The sequence below is a fragment of the Hemicordylus capensis genome, chromosome 8 (genome assembly GCF_027244095.1).
Source record: "Hemicordylus capensis ecotype Gifberg chromosome 8, rHemCap1.1.pri, whole genome shotgun sequence".
Classification (NCBI taxonomy): domain Eukaryota; kingdom Metazoa; phylum Chordata; class Lepidosauria; order Squamata; family Cordylidae; genus Hemicordylus; species Hemicordylus capensis.
The window spans coordinates 7,469,418-7,488,705 of NC_069664.1; the positions used below are offsets into that span (position 1 = coordinate 7,469,418).

Below are 19,288 nucleotides of genomic sequence, written 5' to 3' on the forward strand. Positions count from 1 at the left end.
CCTGAAACCTTGGAGAGCTGCTGCCAGTCTGTAGACAATACTGAGCTAGATGGACCAACGGTCTGATTCGGTAGAAGGCAGCTTCCTATGTTCCTATGTCCCCCACTCACTATCCTTCTATATATAAATTTCTCTCCTCTACGATCAAGAACATCTTCCAACCAGTAACAGTCGCATTCCAACTGACCTTAACCCTCATGGACTCCTCCTCCCTATCTTCATATGGAATCCCCACTGCCCAATCCCCAATGTGCTTCTGCTCTCACAGGTTCCTCCTCATCTGCATATGGAATCCCCACTGCCCAATCACCACGGTGCTTCTGCTCGTGAACTCTCAAGACAGCTGCCACGCATGAGATTAGCCACGGGTATGCATTAGATAATTATATAGAGAGAATTATTATTTTAAAGACTGAAGTCCTTTGAGACAAAGAACAATTTCTTCATTTTAATTTCTCTGCTGTATAAACTGCTTCATGAATGTTTTGTTGGGAAATGGTACATAAACATTCTAAGCTAAATAAAACTGAACTAAACTAAGCACCAAAAAACAAAAACCAGAAGTGGCCATATTCTCATAAGTTCCCAAACCTCCTATATCCCAACTTCCTCATAAAATGAAGAAAGCTTCAGCTTGCTTCTGAATGATCAGTGAGGAACTTGCCACTCAGGACTTTCTGAGGGATAGCATTTCAAAAGAGTACAGCCACTGCTGCTAAGGCCCTGCCTGTGGTAGACAGCCATCGCTAGCCTGATAAGGAAGATGTCTGTGGCAGATCGCCATCTGAAGATGTTAATGTACAAAGAAGTACTTTCTTCTAGAAACACTGTAGCCAAAAACTCTTTGACACTCAGAGGCACCATTTTGGGAGAGTAGAGCAGGCCGATCCCCCTTACTGTGATTCATGCCAGATGTGATTTGGTTTTGTATGTTCAGGACTCAACAGTTGGACCTCCAGGAGGCAGGACGGGATGGGCCTTTGGCCTGATCAAGCAGGGCTTTGCTTATGTTCTTGCTGCACTCCCCACTTTTGGAAATCTCTCCCCATTGGCTGAAATGATACCCCTGTTGACAGTAAATATCGACCATTCTCAACCCGGACCTGTGAGGTGTGTCAGCCTACACTGCAACACTCATCTGTCCATATAGGTAACCCTGGAAGGAGCACTGTGTGTGCAGTCCTGGCTTCCTGCAGTGAGCACCTTAACGTCTCATGGAACAGGCACATGGAACAGGCAAATGCTTCTGGTACCTGGGCAAACGGAGCATAGGAAACTGCTATCTAGACTCAGACTAAAGGCAGCCTATAGCTGGAAATGAATGACGTTGACATAGCAGGAAAGACAGAGAGAGAAGTGTAAACGTTTTTACACTTGTTTTTCCTCTTAAATGTTTTTCCTCTTAAGTGTAAATGTTTTTACACTTGTTTTTCCTCTTGAAACAAGAGGGCTGAGAAAGAGCATGAGTGTGATTCAGTGCCAACCAGTGTCGACAATCACACAGATGTAATTTAGGCTAGTTCTAAATTTGTCTAACCCTAACCACCACCACAATAGTGTCCTTCATCCACAGCAATACACAACCTAGCAAATGCAAGGGGCATGAGAACCTGGTCTACAGTTGGAATCAACATTTCTCCAATGTGAAATCTGAAAAAGAACTTCAGAGTTCCTTTCAAGCAGAAACACCAGAGCATTTCCCCAGATGGTTGCTCCATATCCCAGCTGCAGAGACCAGACTCTCTCCCAGGTACAAGGGAGCATCCAACTCCCAAAGCTGCTCCAGTGAGTTACTGGAGCAGGACAGACTCCGCTATTGTCTAGTTTTGACACTGACCGCTGCTAGGCACTAGGGAAACAACGTCTCCTTTCCGCAGCTGGTGCAGTGCCCACAGCGAGGTCACTGCCTGGCCCCTTTTCTCTGCCAGTGCAGGGTGTGTGTGTGTGTGTGTGTGTGCTGTGTTTGGTCTTTGATTGCTGCTGTGACGATGCAAATTGTTAGATATTAATTCATCCCCAAACAACACTCTATAGTTGCTTTGTGGCGTGCATGCATTCTTGTGGGGGTGTAAACAATTAATCTGGTGGGAGGGGAGGAAGCAAAGGTTTAAGAGTGGGAGACAGGAATCTCCGAAGAGCCAGAGCTTAGGAGGCAAAGGAAGGTGAAGGGAATCAGGAATGTAAAGCTTCGCAAGGTCTCTTTAGCCAGGGCTGATGCTGGGATGGGGCCTGCTCAAGTGAGCCAAGCCTTGCTGCAATGGGACACCTCCTCTCCAAATCCCTCATATCGAAAAATACAAACAAGCTGCCAAGGATCTAGAAAAGAGCAATAAAAATGACAGAGGAAAGGCTGAAGAAAACCTTGTGTCTGGTTAAGCTTAGAAAAATATATTACAGGGAAGAGGACATGACACCATCTGTCAAATATACCCAGAGACTAGCATAAAGAAGAAACATCGTTTACCAGGATCAGGGGCCGCACTTATTCTGCAGCTTACTATGTTGCATAATTTAACCTGTTAGTCATGGGGAGAGGCAAGGAACTGTTCAGCACATTGAATCCCCACTCCAGTGACCACCCGTGATATAAGCAGAGATATAAAGGCCTGGAGGAAGGGGGGGGGGGAATCAAGGGTTTTTTCTTTTTTATTCTGGGGGGTGGGGATGTTCCCCATCACCTCCATCTTCAGAGACCTTCACATCTCTAGGCACAAGAGCAGGGCTGTCCTTACGGCATGGCAAGCAGAGCGACCGCCCGGGTGACTGCAAGCCGGGCAACCAGCCCTGCTCTTTTAACCCCCATTAGAATTAACTGGAAGGGGCCCCTGCATTGGCTGATTTGCCCCGGGCCCCACATCCCACCAGGGCTCTCTAAGGACATCCCTGAGCATAAGAAGGGTCCCCTCCTTGGGTCAAACCAAACGCCTTTCTAGTCCAGCATCCTGTTTTTCACAGTGGCCAACACCACTTGGACGATCTGTAGATTTTATTTCCTCCCTGTCCTTCCAAGGCAAGGCCATTTGAAAGGGGAGAGCTCAGCTTTGCAGTCATGGAATCTGCTTGTAAACACTCCAGTCAACTCCTCCAGCTCAAATTAAGCCCTGGACAACTACTGTCTTCACACTTGAGCCACGAGTATATTACTCAGTCACCTGTAAGACCTAACAGCTGCAAGAGAAGCAAGTGTCTCCACCAAACTGCAAGTAGCTTTTGTTTCTCCAGGTGATGATTTCAGGTACGCTGCCTCTTTTACAGGACTAGCTTAAAAGTAAAGTGTGCCATCAAGTCGATTTTGACTCCTGGCGCCCACAGAACTCTGTGGTTTTCTTTGGTAAAATACAGGTGGGGCTAGCTTGCCAAGGCTAACATGTGGCAGGTACATCGCTCTAGTACCCATCATCTGAATAACCAAGGGCCAGATGCAGTTTGATGGAGAAACTTGTTCCTCCTGTCTACATTTCCTGGGTGCTGCTGCTGAGCCTTATAGTTGACTGAGTCATGCACTGGTGGCTCAAGTATCGGAGGCAGAGCTGATACCCAAGGCTTAATTTGAGCTGGGGATGTCTGTGGGAGCATATTCAAGTAGAGCATATGTATTTATTGCAGTTCAAACGACACATTTATGGGTGTTTTATACCATTTAATCTTTGTGACTTTGCAAAGGAATCCTAGGAATTGTATTCTGGCCGGGATGCCGAGAATTCTCTGCTAGATAATTCTCAGCATTCTCTGAGATTCTCTTAGGAGCCCCCTGCCACCACTACAGATCCCAGCTTTCCCTACAGACAGAGCCAGCCACTCCTCTGCGGGGGGTGGTGCTACATGCCTCCCGTTCCCCCTTCAAGCAACAACTGACATGTCTGACTTGCTGGGAGTGCCCATTCACTCTCCTCCCCAGAGGGGGAATGAGGGATGCAGGAGGCAGAGCAGGGGCAACCTTGCGTTGCCTTGCTTTCCTTTCTCTCCCATCCCGTCCCAGCGAATGAGGAGACTCCAGTTAAAGCTAGGGCTCTGTGTTTGTTGGGTTGGGGGCCAGGGGGCCAAATCACACTTTGCCTAGGGCATCAAAACGCCGAGGGCCTGTCAAGGGGTGTGAGGAGAAACACTGAAGTCCTTACACAGCAGAGTATGCTCTGGTGGTAAAGACGTTTAGCCCAAGAGATTATCTGGAGACAGCAGCTTGAGTTCAAAAAATAAATAAAGATCTCTTAAGAAACTAAATGTCACTTACTGAGAGAGAGCGAGAGCGCACCTTTGCACAACATACCCAAACAGGCACTAGCCTTCAACAACAACTGAACAATTCTGATTCTTAACTGACCAAGAGAGACCTATTGACATCTCATCATGCCTCTACTGGCCAGAAGAGGTTACTGTGGTGTGAACAGCAAGTTTAGAATTCTCACCTCTAGCAGGGTCAGCCCCGCTGCTGCCTGCAGAGAGGAAATGACTTTTAAAACAGTTTGAGTGTGCAATGTAGATATACACACAGGCAATAACGTGTGCAATTTTATTTATTTATTTGTCTATTTACTAGCTTATTTATATCTTGTTCTTCCTCCAAGGAGCCCAGAGAGGTGCACAGAGTTATGTTTATCCTCACAACAATCCTGTGAGATAAATAAGACAGAGATAAGTGACTAGCCCAGAGTCACCCAGTGAGTTTCATATCTGGATGGCTCTGGGCCAGTCACTTATCTATCAGCCTAACCTGACACCTTGCAGGGTTGTTGTGAGGCAGTTTCCAGAGGGGCCAGGGAATGGCCATGTTACTGATCTTAGTAGCTCAGGCTTTCAAAGCAATTAATGTATGCGTAGCAAATCACAAATATATATTTTGGTACGCATAGTTACAATTTTTTTTTTAATTTCTAGTTTTTGAAAAAGTCTTTTTTAAAAGTCTGAATTATGGGTGCTTCAGCCCAGGAGAGAAAGAGAAAAAGCTTACAAATAAGATACTTGCTTCAGAGCTGGAATGAACTGGACTCAGTGGAGAAGCCCCTTTGCAGTTTCACCTTAGAAATTAGTCTGCTAAACAAAAGGGATGGAGGGTATCCAATTGGACAATCATGCTACTTGCTGCACAACTGCCAAAACACAACTGGAGGCTCAGGTGCTACTCTAAAACTAAGTGCCACCGTATCATGTCTTTAACTGTCCATTGGCCAATCTGGAGAGGAGGGCTGATCTTCTGGTAGCAAGCATGACTTGTCCCTTTAGCTAAGCAGGGTCCACCCTGGTTGCATATGAATGGGAGACTAGAAGTGTGAGCACTGCAAGATATTCCCCTCAGCAGGGGATGGAGCAGCTCTGGGAAGAGCAGAAGGTTCCAAGTTCCCTCCCTGGCATCTCCAAGATAGGGCTGAGAGAGATTCCTGCCTGCCACCTTGGAGAAGCCACTGCTGCCAGTCTGTGAAGACAATACTGAGCTAGATAGACAAATGGTCTGACTCAGTATATGGCAGCTTCCTATGTTGCCACATTCCACCCTCTGCTCCACACTCCTCATATACCTCCAGTCAAAAAGAGGTTGTGCTGGTCCTAAGGGCCACCGTTCAATAGGAATGCAACAGTTTTCCTGGCCTCCATTCTAGCAGGTCATGGTTTACAGAGCCCCTGGTGGTGCAGTGGTAAAACTGCCGCCCTGTAACCAGAAGGTTACAAGTTCAATCCTGACCAGGGGCTCAAGGTTGACTCAGCCTTCCAGCCTTCCGAGGTCGGTAAAATGAGTACCCAGAATGTTGGGGGCAATATGCTAAATCATTGTAAACCGCTTAGAGAGCTTTGGCTATAGAGCGGTATATAAATGTAAGTGCTATTGCTATTGCTATTGCTACAGCTCATTAACTGGAAGGTTCAATGATCGGCCAAATAATATTGCCAGTCAGTATGATCAGCATTTAAGCAAATCATCTCCCAAGTTACAAAGCTGCCTGTTTACGTGATCCAAAACAGAACTGACTTTCACAATTAGAGGGGAGTAGTCAGACACTCTGACTCTAGCTTCTTCAAAAACAAAGGCAGAAAAATAATCCTGCCAGCAGATAATTCTGGGATAAAGTTGTTGTTAGGACCTTTTACTGAATATTCTAACAACTTAGTCTCATCTTTGAGCTTTTCCACACGGTAAGATTTTTGCACAAGCAATGTTATCCTTATTTATGATTATTCATTATGATTAATATGGTGCCATCAATATGGTGTATCACAGTCTAATGGGCTTTGATCCAACAAAATCTACCAAGCTCTGCCCCATACCAACCCAAACCACAAACTGACCAGGCTCTGCCCTTTAATTAGTCAAAACTGCCTCTGGTTCTACCCACGGGCCAGGGATTTTCAAAACCATGAGTTGCCACCTTATTTGCGCTCACAATTCACCGGCCTGCTCTTCCAAGCTGCGCCTCTATTGTAGGGATGTCATATCTACCTAGCATCCAAGTGACAATATTGCTATAAACAGACACTTTTGAACCACAAGGCAATTGCAATGGCAGTGCCAAAGGATGAGAGAGCACGAGGGACTTCTGGTGTCCCTGTAATATCTATCGTCTTTACTACTGTAGCATCTTGGAGACCTATAAAGAGACAGCACAGCTGCTAGTTTTGCATCAGGTCAATGAAGAGAGCCAGACACCCAAGGGATGCTTCAGTTTCATCCCACAGCTCTCTCTGCCTCTTTCCTCTGCTGAACTGAAGCTGCAAACTTTTCCCCCTCTCACCCTCCTCCAAAAAACACTACCCAAATATCTCCTAACCATCAGCTCCCATTGAGGGAATTTCAATCCATCATCACCATTCCTTCAGCAGCTGAGCTTGGGTGGTCCACTGCCTATAAATTTTGAAGCTATAAAAGGCCACCCCAAAAAACAAGTTACTGGCTTCTGCATACTTGGGGAACTCGCTAAGTATCCAGGAGTTATCTATGTTTGTACACCAAAAAGGGTGGGGGGGATGGCTTAAAATCTCCAAAACAGCCTGACATGATCATGGAAGCTTAGTCTGGCTTAGTGGCTTCCATGATACACAGAATGTTAAAGACAACTAAATTATCCATTAGGGAAGAAGAAGAAGAAGGGGAAATGGAGAGAAAGAGAGGTAATTGGCCTACTTCAGTTCAAAGCAGCTTAAAATACACCAGGGCACTTTCCAGGTGTCCAGGTGACACTACCACAGCGTCACGACGTATCCCTTAAGTGTCCTTCTGTACTGCTTGTGTCTTGACATCACAGTCCCTGCACTGTAAGTGAGGTGCTGTTCACATTTCTGATGTCTCCTTTCTCCGTTACAGCCCTATAATGTCGCATCTGCATTGCAAAGAAAGCAAGCTGTATTTGCCCATTGTAGGAGGCAATGGATTTCAACTGAGGTTTTAAATTGGCACCGCTTTTTGTGGTACAAAGCTCGCTGTCTGGAAACCACCCAGAGGGGGCATAAGGGCTGTAAGGAGATGGCTTGAAGTTAAAAACCTCTCTTCCCCATGCTAAGTATACAGAGAGGCTTCAGGGAGGAAGGAAAAGGGATGCCTTTTGCTTTCCCCCCTCTCCAGACGCCTCCCTCCCCTCTTCTCCCACGATCTTGCAATAAAGCATTCAGTATCAGGACTGGCAGCCAGGCCTGAAACTGAGCTCCTTAGTGTTATATAGTACAGCAAGGTAAGGTTTCAGAAGGGTGGGGTGGGGGGGAAAGGGTATCCTTTTTTACTTTTCTGCTCATGCAACCCTCTCCCTTGCCCGAACACCACTGCAAGACTTCTGTGCCATGAGGTTTTTCACACATGGCTCTATGCCTTGGGGTATCTGAAGAGTGAATCTGCTTTGCAATAGATTCAAGGCATTTTAATTCGAGCAATTAGATGGACCAGCATAGCCATCAGCACCTCCATCACCACCTTCAGAGAAAGCAGAAGCCCCGGAGTTTTTGTTTCAAAAGCTGCTGGAAATAGAGGATTTTTTTTTACCCCGAACATAACTCGGTCTAAGCCAGAACAGAAGCCAGAAGACAGAAAAAGCATTGACGCTTTTGAACTTTGGTGCTGGAGAAGACTTTTGAGGATACCATGGACAGCCAGGAAAAACAAACAAACAAACAAACAAACAAACAAACAAACAGATCATAGAACAAATCAATCCAGAATTTTCACTTGAGGTACAAATGATCAGGCTCAAACTATCATACTTCGGACACATTGTGCGAAAACCCAACTCCCTTGAGAAGTCCATAATGCTGGGAAAAGTTGAAGGAAAGAGAAGAAGAGGACGACCAGAAGCAGGGTGGATGGACTCAATGACGACAGCAATGAATGCACCACTGAGAGACCTTAAAGGCTATGTTGAAGACAGATAATCCTGGAGATAAGCTATCTATCTGGTTGCTCAGAGTCGACACCAATGTGATGGCACTTAATCAATGAATCAAATCAATCAAGCCAGAATTCGCAGCCTCCCTTCGGAGAAAAACAAAACCCTTTTGGTCCTGGTCCCTGAGAGCCTGCAGGGAGATCGGGTTAAATCCAGTGAATCCACACTCCAATCAGGAGTGGAATTGGCGGGGAAAGCCCTGTCTGTAAAACCTCCTGGCTATTATATGGAGCCTTGAACAGGAATACTGCTCCTGTTAGGAGCTGGGGATACACTGCAACATTTTGTTGAAGCAGGCCTCTTCTGTTAGCCAGCCATCAGGCAAATAAGGATGGTCTCCCAGCATCCATAAGAGAATTTTGTCCCGAAAAAAGATGCAATGCTTCTTCCCTCGCTTATTGCAAGTGCTGTTTGGAATGTGGATGCATGAGAGTCATGGGAACTTGCAAGCCTCTTCCTGGGATGTAATTAGTAATGAGTGACACTACTTTTCCCCAGCCACCACCAACAGCACCACCACTACCACAAACATTTAGCAAACTTTCTATTTATTTATTTTTAAAAACTGAAACAGTTTAAGCCACATTGTATAACTCCATCCGGCAAGACAAAAAGCAGAAATGTGGTTTCTTTCCTTGCTGGTGCTCCACTATTTTATTACTATTGTTATCTGTTTGGAGGCCATGAGCATCTTGTTTGATGTGTGCCCCTCTGCACAGCTTGCCAATTATTGGTTGGTTGGTTGGTTTTTTAAAAGAAAAATGTAAGACTATTCCCACCCCCGCCTCACTCCCATATATTACTGATGGCATGATATGGTGCTATTGTCATTGGAAAGGCTATCTTCCAAAGGCTAAAACATGCTCAAGGCAAGCATGAACTAATCAGGCAGAAAGGCCCTTGATGCTTCAGGGCCAACATAAATCATAAAACCTGCACCTACACAATTACAGTTGCACTATAGAAGACAATCACTACTGCACACATCGCAAAGGGAGTATATGTATCATGACTTTCTGCCTTATGTTTTCTATAACATCTGTTTATTAAGAGATATTGAAATGTTATCAAATTAAGCTTCCACACCCATGTTGCTAAACTCTGTATTAGACTGTGTCCATACTAGTTAGCATGTTTGAACTGTGCCAGCAAGTGGTGAGTGTGTGTGTGTGTGTGTGTGTGTGTGTAACACCCCTCAAGCTCTGAGGCTAAGGTGGACAGAGAATTCAGAAGCCCAGATTTCTAGTTTCCTCAGGACCTCTTGACCCAATTTCCCAGCCTCAGACTTTGTTCTCATAACATACATCAAGAATGAAGGTTAGTTCCTGCCTTTCCTGGAAGAAAGAGAAGAGTCGCTGGCTGTGGATGAGTGAGCGATCGCTTTCACTTACCTCAGAGCAAATTGCTTAGCTCTGAATGTCAGCTTGTCTTATGATACACAATAGGCTTGTTCTCACAACCATAAACTGGGTCGGACAACTATGACAAACTACAAATATTTATCTACCGCTCTTCAGCCAACGTTCTCAAAGCAGTTTACATAGAAAAATAAATAATACAGAAACAAGATGCTCCCCTGTCTCCAAAGGGCTCACAATCTAAAAAGAAACATAACATAAGACAGATACCAGCAACAGCCACTGGAGGGATGCTGTGCTGGGTCTGGATAGGGCCAGTTGCTCTCCCCCTGCTAAATAGAAGAGAATCACCCCTTTAAAAGGCGTCTCTTTGTTTAGTTAGCAGGGTTAGTGGACAAGCACCCTACCCAGCTTTGGGAGCTGGGCACGCTCCCAATTTCTGATCACATGTTAGCAAACAACAAGTTAGGAGGAGGGGGAGTGACAGTCCAACAGAGGAGCTGGGTAAGGTGGCACTATTCTACCCAGCCCTCATAGCTAGCTGTTTAATGAGGTTGTAGGAATAGCCATTCTATCCAGCTCCTCCCTCACACACAGTCACTTCCCCCTCCTCCTACCAGCTGTTTGCTCACATATGATAAAAAAACTGGGAGCATGCACGGCTCCGGACAAGCATCCCACCCAGCTTCAGCCCAAAGCTGGGTGGGACACTTGTCCTACCCAGCTTTCGGTTGTGTGAATTGACTTAATGTTTATGTGGCATTTTCACATGCACTTGATCAATCATCAGTCATCACAGGGCTATAAGGTAAAGCAGTATTATTATGCCATATGGAAGAAGGCAAAGACTGAAAGAGAGTGGCTTGCCCGAGGCCACCAATGCTGAACTGTGAAATTCAGGGGTCAAGAAATGTTGGCCCTGTTCACCAGCCAGACAAAAATTGTACTCGTGGAGCTATGTTGGTACATTACTCATCAAGATTTTTTTTTTCACCCATCAGGCATCATTTTTCACCTGTCACAGACAAATAGGATCATAGGAAGCTGCCATATACTGAGTCAGACCATTGGTCTAGCTAGCTCAGTATTGTCTTCACAGACTGGCAGTGGCTTCTCCAAGACCAGTGGGTTTCCTGAGCCCTGATAATCTTAATCCTTGTGCCACACCAGCAGCAGCAGCAGCAGCAGCAACACACACACAAAAACCACACAGAGAGAGATTGTAAACCTATGAACAGAATTTTGTCATTGCTAATCTTAGATTCTGTGTTTTATAAAGATTAAATGCATCACTGAAAGATTTGGGAGGTTGCTTTGTGCTCTCTGAAAAGTCATCAGACAGCTATAGTAGATAAATAAAAACAAACAAGTCCAAACTAACACAATCATTGATTCCCCATCCTCAGTCAGGTCAGTGTCAATAATGATGAGATGGCACCCTCAGCCATCTGTGGTTTCAAGCTGTTCGAGATCATTCCTGGAGTGCCTCAGAAAGGCACTGATGATTAGTAATGAAGAAAGAACTTCCCTGGAAGACAGTTAGCCTGCCATTACAAAGCGTCCTCTGCAATTTATAGCTGTATGGGTGTGCTGGGTGTATTCTCGGGCAGTCTCTTATCAGATTGCATGGAGTACCTGTGACACATCAGAGGCTCGGCTAGCGCCCTAGGAAATACTCCTCTGCAACATGCCAGGGTTTCGTGACAGTCAAGTTGATGGGGAAAGGGGTTCTCTGAAGGCACAAAGTTTGAAAACTGCAGCTATAAATATGACCCCGCGCAGTCATGGAAAAAGAGAGATGCCAGGCAGCCTATTTGTGGGAACATTTGCTATCAGTTGCACTTTCACAATGTCTGAGGCTGTGTGGGGGGGATGCCTCAAACTGCCTTTTTTTATCTTCTTCTCCCAGATTGGAAATTATCTGCCGGCCCTGGAAAGGGTGAAGAGGGGAAGAGAGAGACAGGGCGTCCTCTGTTTTGCCCTCAGCACTCGTGCCATTCTCCACCCAGCCCCAGCCCCACCCACCACCATGGGCCTTGGGCAGAAGACATTGTAAACAGCAAGCATTGGAGAAGCCGAGAGGAAGTGACTTTGCATCTCTGCTTGCAACACTTTCAAGAGCTTTGACTCTGAGGCAAAGATGAGTCCCACACAGATGCAGTTTTAACACAGGAACATAAGAAACTGCCTTATAGTGAGTCACCCCGTTGGACCATTCGGCTCAGACTTGTCTACAGTGACTGGCAGTGGCTCTCCAGGCTCTCCAAGGTTTCAGGCAGGATCCTCTCTGCCCCAGACCTACATGCAGATGCCAAGTAGTGACCCTGGGACCTTCTGCAAACAAGCATGCAGACACTCTTCCACGGAGCTGGGGCTCCATCCCCTAAGGGGAATATCTTACAGTGCTCACATGTAGTCATCCAGGCAGAACCAGGCAGATCCTGCTTAGCACAGGGGACAATTCACACGGGCTACCACAAAGCCACCTCTCCTCCTGACCAGTGTCAGCAGTCCAAGGAAGCCAGAAGTTTTCCTTGCTGCAGGTGACGGAAGAGGTAGAAGACTGGTCCCCTATTTAGATCGGGAATTAGTAGAAGCTGCATTTGTGGAATATATATAGGCTGACCAGGGACTGTCCCCCTATATTTTGCCACTTGTCCCTGGTAAATCACTGTGCCTATTTTGACCTCTTTGTTTCCTTTTCGGAGATGCCTTGTTTTGTTAACATAAGCCATTCGAGTGGTGATTCTTCAGGACTCCACTCTTCCCCCAAGTCTGAGAGATGTGTGGCTGCTTCTTGTTTCTAGCGTGCATGCATATAAAAGCATGCACATTACCATTAAGGCACCATGCAATGCACAACCAGCCATTTCACATACTGAAGATACTGCAGTTTTAAAGTGTGAGAGCACAATTATATTTTTCGAAGAAATCTTTAAATTTAAAAAAAAAATCAAACCAAAAACACCTCCTGACTTTTAAAGCAGTGAAGAACAGACTATTGCAGAGTAAACAAACGCAACATACAAAGTACAGATAAAGACTCTAAAATTTGAAAGCTATAAATGAAAAGCCTTACTAAACAGGTATGCAGCTGCCGCCACCACATCCCATAGAAGAACAAGCTATAATTCCGTGTGTCCTAAGAAGGAAAGGGTGGAACTATTCCACAAGGCCAAGGCCAACAATGCATGCAAGAACACTCTTTGCACCACTTGCGCAGGGGGCCAGTTTCTGTACAGGAATGAGTTTGGGCACCACAGAGATCACTATAAAACTTCTGCTCGCTCAGAGCCAGCGGCTGTCATTGCAGTCCGTGGGAGGAGCAGTGTCCCAAGGTCAACTCAGGTGTGTGAGGTAAGGAGCTCCTCCCAAGTGCAGCCAATCAAGCTTCCTTGGAGCCCCGCCTGTGCTGCTCCATTGTGCTTTTAAGGTAACGTATCCCAAGATCTTAAGTGCCACACGTGCCAGCATGCAAACCTTTCCACACCCTGCAGGGGAAACACTTAACTGAAAAGCAGGTCAGGGAGGAGGGAAGGGGCCAGGGCTGCATGTCTGAGCAGGAAAGGAAAGGAAAAAGAAGCCTTGAAGGGAAGCCACTAGTTTGAAAACTAATCCCTGGAGCTATTGTTACGACTGCACAAATCCTGGGTCCAGAAGCTTCCTGGAATATGGCAGGAAGATGCCCAAACACTGCCTGTCACACAAGGGGAGAGGACAAGCAAACCTCAGGCTGTCTTCTAGAATTTGAAAGGCAACAGATGGGTTCAGTTCCCATATATCAGATCCCTACACCCTGGACACATCTGCATTACAAATTTTAAAAAGGTTTGGCATGGGTATGAAACCAGTTTGACTGTCACAGCTTTCCCCATGAAAGCCTGCTGAGAATTGTAGGAAAGTTTTTTTTTTTTTTTAATGTGATGCCAAACATTCACCATTCAAAGCAAAGAGCCACTTCACAGAACTACAGTTCCCAGGACTCTTTGGTTGGGTGCCATGACAGTTTCACATCCAGATACACATCTGGATTCACATCAGCAGCCTGCATGGAAGTCTGTTTCTGCATGCAACAATCCCTTGCTGGGTTAAAGCAACGGAGATATGCCTACACACACTTCAGTGGTCTCAAGAGTGCAGCTTGAAAGGTTACTTTAAAATAGCATTTAAGAACATAAGAACAGCCCTGTTGGATCAGGCCCAAGGCCAATCTAGTCCAGCATCTTTTTCACACAGTGGCTCACCAGATGCCTCTGGGGAGCCCACAGACAAGAGGTGAGGGCATGTCCTCTCTCCGGCTGTTGCTCCCCTGTAACTGGGATTCAGAGGCCACCTCTGAGACTGGAGGTGGCCTTTAACCACCAGACTAATAGCCATTGATAGACCTCCATTAACTTGTCTAAGCCCCTTTTAAAGCCATCCAAGCTAGCAGTCATCACCACACCCCCATGGCAGAGAATTCCATATACTAATTATGTGCTGTGTGGAAAAGTTCTTTCTTTTGTTAGTCCTAAACTTCCTGATCATCACTTTCATGAGATGTTGTGTGTGTGTGAGAGAAAATTATCTCTCGCCACACCAGGCATAATTTTAAAAGATCTCTATCATGTCTCTCCTAAATCACTTTGGTTTTCTAAACTAAAAAGCCTCTGGTGCGATAGCTTTGCCTCATAAGGATGGTGCTCCAGGCTCCTGATCATCTTGGGTGCCCTCTTCTGCATCTTTTCCAGATCTATAATGCTCTTCTTAAATTATGGTGACCAGAACTCTACACAGTACTCCAAATGTGCTGCACCATCAATTTGTATAAGGGCATGATAATATTAGCATTTTTTGAGTCAACACTTTCAACAAGCTGCCCACCACGACCACAAGATCTCTCCTGGTTTATCATGTATATATGTGGTTGGGGAGGCCTCTTTAGAGAGCAGATTAGAGGTTCTCACACTTGCGTCCCCAGATACCATTGGTCTACAATTCCCATCACAATGGCTGGGGATGATGGGAGTACAAAATCTGGGGATGCAAGTTTGAGAATCCTTGCCTTACATGGTATATAAAGCTGGGCCCTCTGAACATTTGAAAGCACGATACATATAGTTGTCGTAATCAAAACACCGCAAATGGCTCACCCATGTGGAGGTAATGATCTTTTTTGCAAGGCTGCGTTAGGGCCAAGACAAAAACAAACACATCATGGCAGGATTCCTCTGGGGAGTGCTGCCCATCTATAAAGCATATTTATGCTAATTGACTATACTACTAAAATACATCATAACCCTTCAAAGCCACCGGTAACCCTATTTTGCCGCCCCCCCGCCCCATATGCCCTAAGAAAGTGAGAGGCCACATTACTGTCTGTAACAGCAGAGAGAAAGTGCATCTCTGTACCAGGGCAGGAAATGGTGTCTTAACCTTATCTTAAGCAATAGCCGTTGCTTATTAGCAGCAATAGCGAAGAGCATCTTTAAGGAGCATAGATCTTAGCCCCCTCACTTTCACTGCCACTGCCCATATAATTTCCTCTCTGTCATCTTGCTGGCATTTCCCTCCCATTTTGGATCAGCTGAAAAAACCAAGCGGGAGATCAGCTGTCAGGACAAGGCTTACTTCCCACTTATCAGCAAAAAAGTTCTACTTCTCTCATCTGCGTGCCTTTGCTCTGTTCTGTAAGCAAAGTTGCCTTTTGCTGAGCAACAAAATGGAAGTGTGGAAAGTGAGCATGCGACAGTAAAGGGAAGGTATCAGATGGAGAGTGTGTGTGTGTGTGTGTACACGTGTGCAGGGGAAAGGAATAATACCAAGTCCTTCCAGATAGCCTAGAGATTTTTGTCACTATTGCTCTGCAGAGGTTCCCAACCTTGGGCCCCTAGATATTGTTGGACTACAGCTCTCTTCATCCCCAATGGCCACTGTGCCTGGAGATGATGGGAGTTGTAGTCCAAAGTTTTAGAACCCCTGGGTGAAACCTAACTCTGAAGAACCAGCAGAGAATGGGGGCTGGGGGGGAAAGCAGCAGCTACAGCCTGGCTGGGTCTGTGCATTTCTCAGCCGTATGGAGATTTTTGTTTTTGCAATGTGCCTCTTCCACGTAAGAGCTTTGGCCATCCTTTCATTGTACTGCTAGGTGCCAAACTCGCTCCCACCCATATTTCCTGCAAGAGTGCCACGTTCTTCTCTCAACTAACTTATGAGAATTAAGCCTCGTTCCCTCCCTGAAAAGCCACTGGTGGGGTGGGGTGGGGCACACTGGCTGTTCAGACTTCAGGTACTAACGCATTTGCCTCTGCTCACAGCTTTACTAACCCCAATTCAGTCACCTTTGTTTCAAATCCCCTGGCTCTCTCTCTCTGGAGAGATGCTGGCACGAGATTATTTGGGGTCTGGATTTCATTAGCTGCTACAGCCAACTAATTGTTGTTCCCTTCAGTTTTCCATGTAAACATTTCCATTCCCCACCCAAATGTTCTCTCCCACCAACTGTGTGCACTGCTAATGGGCAAAGTTAATAACTGGCCAGCTTGGGCTCATCCTTGTTGCTTCCTGTCCAAAGACTTCCAGGTCCTGAATGGAGGGATGTCTGGGGATGTACCCAGGGGCTGTGGTGGGGGTAAATAAAGCAAGCAAACACCAAGTATAGCCATCAGGGTGTCATAATTCATTTAGTCCACCATGCATCTGATCCCCAATAGTGGGTAAAATGTAGCAAGCATGAATTGTCCCCTTTGCTAAGCAGGGTCCACCCAGGTTTGCATTCAATTGGGAGACTACATGTGAGCACTGTAAGTTATTTCCCTTGGGGATAGGGCTGCTCTGGGAAGAGCACCTGCTTGCTTGCATGCAGAAGGTTCCATGTCGCCTCCGTGGCATCTCCAAGATAGGACTGAGAGACTCCTGCTGCCAGCAAGTGCTGTCAGTCTGTGTAGACAATACAGGGCTAGATGGACCAAGGGTCCGACTCGGCATAAGGCAGCTTCGTAAAAGTCCACCATATGAGGTTGCCTTATACTGAATCCAACCATTGGTACATCCTTCTCAATATTATCTACTCCAATCGGGGGCAGCTCTTCAGGATCTCAAGCAGAAGAAGGCTTCTCAGTCCTCCTACCTGGGACCATTTTTCAGGTGGAGATGCTAGGGACTGAATCTGTGAACTTCTACATGCAAAACATGTGCTTGAATGGCTCTGCCACTGAACTATGGTCCCTTCCTAAATGAGCATAATCTAATAATGTTTATAGTCATCAGCTAAAAATGGCCTGTTTGTCATTTGCCTGCCTCTCTAAAAGTCCCATCCCCATATCTCATTGGCAGACCTGCTATGATGTCATGGTATGTTTACTGACATTCTGCTTGATGAGAGGGAAACTATAAGCAGAACGTTCCTAAACAGTGCAGCTTCTGTGAACAAAGTAAAAAGTTAGTGTGGTGGAAAAAAGTGTACATAGTATAGAGGAACTCAAGAGATAGCAAACTAAGGGATCAGGAGCTCAGTGAGGATGACTGAACGAAGGGATGGTGAGCTAAGAAACAGAAACCTGAGGGAGAACAAAGAGGCCTAAAGAAAAAACAACAAAGTAGATAAGATGCTGAAGAAAGCAGAAGTGTTCTGGGCAGATGGGCCGGCAGACTGACTGCAGAACTGGCAAGCTAAATGGGGAAGAGGGTGAATGAAAAGTATGGTACAGAATAGGCAGGCTGAGAAGCAGGGACCCGAAGAAAGATGCATGTCCAGACAAATACTGAAAGCCAGTTGGAAGAACTAGTATGACTGTTGGAGATGAACTTCCAGTGCATCGACCTCTTGCACCAACTGTCCTAATGACCACTAGGGGCATTGGGAGTAGAGACAGTGAGGCAGGGTCTCCCTATCTGGCCCTACTCTATGACCCCTGAACTGACTCTGCAGCACTTCCTGCGCTGAGTCACAATCCTTCCTTTCCTCCTAGAGAGCAGATGGAAACATCTCTCTCTCTCTCTCTCCTTACCTATCCACTATATAGTCCTTTAGATTAGAGATAGGTCTTTCCTGTCTAAGTGTATTTAACCAATAAATGTTTAGTGTTTAGTCACACAAGGATCTCCATGTGTTTTCTCTAAATAGCTGCAATATCCAAACCATCCTCTGCTACCTACGCTGTAACTGGAGTGTGTGCTCATTCCTTAGTGCTCTGCTGTTTTACCTATTGTGGGTAAAAATCAACAACCTCTAACAATGACATAGATATGTGCATAAAACACTGCTAGACGTTGTTTACAACTCATATTGCTGATGTTCCCAGGTGTTGCTGGACTACAACTTCCATAATCCTCAGCCACAATAGCTGAAGTCTAACAACATCTGGGGTCCCAAGGCTGGGAATCCACCACTTAGGATATAAGGAATAATACTGATGGTTAACAGAAATCAATCAATCAATCAATCAATCAATCAATCAATCAATCAAATAAAAGAGCCCAGTTTCATTAGGCCTTGCAGCTCTCCAGGGCAACAGGCAGAGCTTTTTCCCAGCACTGGCCACTGACATTTTCACACCTGAAGTCAAAATAGTAGTCCTCTCTACCCTTTTAAAAATTTGAGTTCATTGCCTCTTACAGTCTTTTAGAGTTGGTCTTGTGGAGCTGTAGCTTAGGGACCGAGCACCTGTTTTGCATGTAGAAGGCCCTAGGTGAAGTTGCTGGCATCTCCAAGAAAAGCTGGGAAAGACCCTCTCTGAGACCCTGGAAAGTCACGGCCAGTACTATTAGAGCTAGATGGACCAATGATCTGACTCAGTAGAAGACAGCTTCATATGTCGCACTCACTTTTGGTAGGAATACTGAAGCAGGCAGCAAAGCAAGATTCATAGAAAAAAAGGGTCAGCAGAAGAGTTTGGCAGAAAATCCAGGAATCTTGCCATTAGATCAAAAGCCCATTCGCTACAGAGAAACCATGAAAATTGCTCCAGTTTCAGAATGCCCCATGACCCTCTGAGCAAACATAAGTCCCTTTGCTAGCTTGACAAACTCTGAGAGAATTCTGAAGAACGCTTTAAAGATAAGAGGGCCAGAAGGCAAGCCATACAAAGAAAAGTTGGTGGTTATAATTAGCCTAGGAAGGAGGAAACCCCAAATTTCAAATATTTAGTGGATGTCAGCTAGAAGAAAGAGGACAGTTACTCATATATGCAGAGGAAATGAAAACAAGCAAGCAAATGGTTTTAAATAATAGGAAAAGGATATTCGACATATTTTAGGAAAAATCCAAAGAAGCATCACTGGAATAAGTGACTAGGGAGGATGTGGAACAGAGTTATTTGGAGCTCTTCAAGCAGAGCCTAAATATTTATTTATTTATTTGACATATTTTTATACTGCCCCAAACTCACATCTCTGGGCAGTTTATAACAAAGCAAACAGCACCTCATAAAGGGTTGTTTCAGATGACAGAGGCTCCTGTTCTTCATTGGATTTCCAATGTGCTTTCTTGGGTCCGTTGAGGTACAACAGGCCTTCCGTGACTTTGTTCCTCCCACCCATCTCACCCTGACAGCACCCAGCCTCTACTATTATCAAAAGCAATCAATGATC

At 45.6% G+C, this 19,288-nt stretch overlaps 1 protein-coding gene across 1 annotated transcript in view; it reads right to left on the reverse strand.

The window, feature by feature from the left end:
• The window catches only part of SORBS3 (sorbin and SH3 domain containing 3), a 76,631-nt gene that overhangs the window by 51,786 nt on the left and 5,557 nt on the right, over positions 1–19,288 (reverse strand). The window lies entirely within an intron of this gene.